Raw genomic sequence first — 5,349 nt, 5'->3', positions numbered from 1 at the left:
AGAAACTCACACTTCTGTTATTATTACTGAGGTAAAAGAACAATACATTAATTTTGCTTCTGTTCATTATTGCTGTATCATCTGTTTTTGTATTTATTTTTGGCGAAGGATGATTTTTTTTTTACTGGGTATTTGTAATATCTTTTAACACCCAGAATGTACTAGGCTTGTAAAACAAACAGAAAGGAGAGATTTTGTAAACAGCATATTGATTTTTTTCCTTGCTATTTATTTCATTATTTTCTGACTCTTTCTATACAAGGCTTGCTTTCTCTTTTTTTTTTCTTCCAGACTTCCATTAGTTTAATATCCTTCCACCAGCAGCACTGCAATTAGGTATGAATCACTGAGAATGCCACCACCGCAAAAAAAAAAATCAAACCGAACATCTTGTAATTATGATAATCAAACTTGACCTGAAAAAGAACAAAATGCACCTCTTCCCTTTTCACAGGTGGGGGACTATGGGTGTGAAACACTGCATATATTGTCAGATTTAATTATATGTCAAGTGATTTTGCTGAACTGTTTTTTTCCCCTGCTCTATTATAAGGGATAGTTCTCTGGGGGAAGGGAAGGGAAAGAGATATATTTGGAAATGAAGGTGACGTATAAATAAAAGCTAAGCATAAAAATATTTTAAGAAAAAATTTGAATTATCAGCTTTTGCAGTTTTTAGGAATTATAGGAGAAATAACATAAATTGATTATATGATATAAAACCAGTTCTCTACAATAGTCTGAAAATTCAACATCGGTTAATAGATACTTGTCATAATATAGCAAAATCATAAAAAGAATTACAGGAACAATCCACTTACCCTGAGGTGATTTATCTATCAGCTCTCTCCCTGGAATATGGTGAGGAATTGAGAAATAGGCTTCCATTATTAACCAAAATAGATGTCTCAGAGTCCTTGAAGTAAAATCCATGCTCTTAATTCGTTGGAAAGTCCCTGAGGCTCTTAGTCTATCTATTTACTCTTACTTTAAGCTCTAATAAACTTGGTTCCATGGAATCCACAGATCAGAAACAACAAATGAAATATAATGGCATAAAGGAAAGGGGATGCTACTAGAAATAGACATCTGGACAACAGCTCCCTGTCCCCTTACCCCCAAATAAGGTTGGCAGTCTCATATCAAAAGAAGACACAAAAGACTGTAGGAACCAGCAGTCTTGTAGTATTTAATAGGAACAAACATTACACAAACAAGCAACTCTGTGGAAATTCCTGACATTCTTAATGATGCTCTCCCCGTCATCAAGATAAAGTTAAATTTTATCCAATAGAGTATATTTGGCATGCATAGCCATGGTGTTTTTGTTTTCATTTTTTAACATAAATGAGTATGTTTTTTTCAAAGACTTTTTCATATTTATTGAAATAATCATGTGGTTTTGGTTTATCTTTGTCATTTAAATGCTAAATTATTCTAATTGTTTTCTCTAATGTTGAACCATATTTGTGTAGCACTTCCTCTGGAATACCTCCCCCAACTTGTACTTACCCTGGTACATTGGGTTCCCAGGGAATTACCCACCTCAAAATTTAATTAGTCAGGGTGGGAGTTTCCAGATGATTTAAGTACAAATTCGGCCAGGAGAAGTTAGGAGCTACTTTCTCAGTCTTAACACATACTTGAGGCAGGGAAGTTGTATTCCATTGAATCAATGCTTTATTCTTGTTTGAATATCCTTGACATGATATGGCTAAGTAAATTTCCTTCTATAATCTATTAGATAGTATCTAAGTGCCTCCATGGGTGTGGGTGGTAAATGTTTAACAACTGGCTCTCTATGACACACTTTTATGTTTAATCTGCGTTACTGATATTTTCTCCATTACTTTTTTTTTTTAATATTTTTAAGCAATCGGGGTTAAGTAACTTGCTCAAGGTTACAAGGCCAGGTGTTTCTGGGTGGGTGCTAAGTGTCTGAGCCCGGGATTCGATCTCCAGGTCTTCTCAACGCTGGAGCCGTTGCTCTTACTTGCTGTGCTACCTGGCCGCCCCTCTCCATTACTTTCTTAAGCCTGGACAATCAACAAAACAATAACTCAGTGCCAGATTTGTAGCTATTTGCTGATTTCTGAGATGTAAATGCTCACAATGAAAATTCAACTATCAGTTCTCAAGAGCTGTTTCCAGCATACTTCTGTCTCATTTAATTCCATTATTGAATCTAAACTACCTGAGTCAGGTATGGTCTTCAATATTTGGTGATATTCAGCAGGATTGGAGTAAAATGAGATGCAGAAGTATATGTGGGAATCCTGAGGGAATTATGATTTTCATGTCAATCGATATGATATATGTAATGAATATACTAATAAATTTTGATTTCTCAGAGCTGCCCTTTCTGGTTTGGGAGTCAGAAACTCACAGTGCAGCTTGAAATGATCAAACAAATCCTTGACAATACTTTCATAATCACTACATTCCTGTGCCTGTGTACCTTAAATGAAGCTAATCAAAGATTCTTTTTTTTTTTTGTGGGCACAAAAAAACATGGTATTTTGTGCCCTGAGTTACATCTAGTAGGGAAAATTGGAAGAGGGGAGAGGTGAGGTGGAAGAGGGCATGAGAAAAGGGTTATGGGGTGGGGGATACAGAAGGTATCTGTAGGTCTAGTCCACTTAGTTTTTATACTGAAAAGGTTCTTCTCCTGTCTCATTGAGGAGACAGGTACGGATAAGTGCCTCTGTCACTGCATAAGGGTCACAGTTGGCAGAGGGGCGATCTTCAAAGTAACCCTTCTTGTCCTGCCCAACCATCCGGGGAATTCGGATGCTAGCGCTGCGGTTGGCCACGCCAGCAGAGAACTCGTTGATGTTGGATGTCTCATGGAAACCTGTCAGGCGACGGGCATTGTCCATACCCCCCTTGGGGTCATAAGCTCGGATGTGATACTTGTGTCTCTTAGTTAGTCTCTCGATGGCTTCTTCAATAAACTTTAGACCATTCTCTTCTCTCATGGCCTTGGTGCTGAAATTAGTATGGCAGCCATCTCCATTCCAGTTCCCAGGGATTGGCTTGGGATCAAATGTTACAATCATTCTAAAATCTTCACACACTCGATGGAGGATGAAGCGGGAAATCCAGAGGTGATCTCCCATTTCAATCCCTTCACATGGTCCTATCTGGAACTCCCACTGGGCTGGCATTACTTCAGCATTTGTCCCCCCAATTTTGACTCCAGCATATAGACAAGCACAGTAATGAGCTTCTGCTATATCTCTTCCATAGGCTTTATCGCTCCCACGCCGCAGTAATATGGACCCTGGGGCCCAGGGAGCCCATTGGAAGGCCAACCAAAAAGGTGTCCATCTGTTCCCATGAGAGTATACTCTTGCTCCATACCAAACCAGGGTTTCTGGTTGGTCACCATATCCATTATCCATTTACAGGTATGCCTCAAATTGGTCTCTGCAGGCTTGCGGTTATACTTGAAAACTTCACAGAAAACCAGTTTGTTGGGGTCCTTTCGGAAGGGGTCTCGGAACAGAGCAGCGGGAACAAGGTACATATCACTGTTAGAGCCTTCAGACTGAAAGGTGCTAGAGCCATCAAAATTCCATTCAGGTAGTTCATCAATGCTCTTCGGTTCACTGTCTAGGGTCTGAGTTTTACAGCGAAGTTCTTCTCCAGTGCCATCGATCCAAATGTACATGGCCAGGACTTTGTTTCCTTGAGGCAGGTTCAGGTACATCTGCTTGATATTTTTGTTCAAGTGAGAACTGGCTGAGGTAGCCATGCTGGAAGCTGTCCTGATTCTGGAAAGGTCTGGAAAAAAGGTGTCAAAGTCGAGGGCGCTGGAAGGTAGTTCCACAGGGTCTCCGGCTGACGGAGATGGTTGGAGGCTCTAGCTGCTGGCTGTGGAAGTGGTTCAAGTGGCAGCGGTGGCTGTGGCTGTGGCCAAGACAGCGGCTTCCATTCTCAGCTCTGCCCCCTAATCAAAGATACTTGTCACAGAACTCTGATTCTGTGTCCCATCATGTAATCATGACCCCAAAACTTGAAACAATACTATTCCCATAGGTCTCAAAAACACCCGTGTTGTCCTGCATGTGGATTCGTCGTAGGAAACCACTTGGGCTCTGGAAATGATTGTGTTTAATCCACCTTTCTCCCCCCCCCCAACTTTTCCCATTTTAAAATATGTATATAAACTGTGCCTTTATTCCAGCATGTGGGGCTCTCCTTAAGACAATTTCAAAGGTATGCAGAACAAATTACTACTCTGAAAATAATTAATTAAACTGCTATTTGCTTCCTGGCACTCCTGTTTTTGGATTGCTTTGTGTGGCTCTGGCTATTTACAGGTTAAAGACTGATCTTGTACAGACTACATTTAAAATTCTGTTAGCAGGGGGAAGCTTCTATCTCTTCATGAGTCAGGTAGGTAGTACAGTGGATGGAGTGTTGGGTTTGAAACCAGGAAGAGCTGAGTTCAAATCTAGTTTCAGATATGTACTAGCTGTGTGACCCTGGGCAAGTCACTTAGCTACTATTTGCCTCAATTTCCTCAACTGTAAAAATGTGGATAATAAAAGCTCTTACCAAACAGTATTGTTATGAGGTTCAAATGAGATAATATTTGTTTAAAAAAATGTTTAGCAGAGTGCCTGGCATATAGTAGGCATGATATCAGTGCTAGCTAATATTATTCATGATCTGACTTTTGTATTCATACAACCAGGAAGCCACAATGATCAATCAAGCCTTAGCTGTCTGTAGCACCAATGCGATATTTACAGCACTGAGGTGACTGTAAACATACCAGCATAGTTCTCAATTGCAAAATATAACAGACTCTCCATATAGAAGACAGAAGCGAACATTTATTCAGACAACAGAAAACCAAATCTCAACACCAGAAAGTCAAATCCATCATAGTAGCAAAGAAGTGAATACACAGCAGGAAGCAACACCACCATTTAGCCTTCCCCAAAATAAACATTTACTTGCAAACCTAACTGTCACAGTAGGGGGCAATACTCACAAGCTTAGCTGTCTCCCTGGGTGCATCCTCTCCTCCCTCCAACTCTAACTGCTGAGACTCCCAGCTTGCTGTGGGTTCTGCTCTACCCTTCAGTAAGCTCCTCCCACCACAGGTTCCATGTGATTACATTCAGCTTATTAGGAGGCAGGGAAGATTTTTCAAAGCAGAGAAGATCTTCAAATTCCCTGAGGCTTATTAAGGGGCAGGGAAGATATTCAAATTCCCATTTCCATTCTACTCTCTCAGCCAATCATATTTCCCATAATGATTTTAATAGCTTTTGGGAAAACTAACTTAGTCTGCATTGGATGGATATTGCCCTTAAAATACAGGCAGCCAGCCAG

The 5,349-nt window shown here is 40.2% G+C and overlaps 1 pseudogene; it reads right to left on the bottom strand.

The window, feature by feature from the left end:
* Window positions 1–2,480: 2,480 nt before the first annotated feature.
* LOC138148850 (glutamine synthetase pseudogene) lies at window positions 2,481–3,951 on the bottom strand (annotated as a pseudogene).
* Window positions 3,952–5,349: the final 1,398 nt, after the last annotated feature.

Source organism: Petaurus breviceps, unplaced genomic scaffold, assembly GCF_028583685.1.
Source record: "Petaurus breviceps papuanus isolate PSGF00001 unplaced genomic scaffold, PetGlider_PUasm1.0 90842, whole genome shotgun sequence".
Lineage (NCBI taxonomy): Eukaryota > Metazoa > Chordata > Mammalia > Diprotodontia > Petauridae > Petaurus > Petaurus breviceps.
The sequence above is the reverse complement of the archived record's forward strand: the minus strand, read 5'-3'. Positions and strand labels throughout refer to the sequence as shown.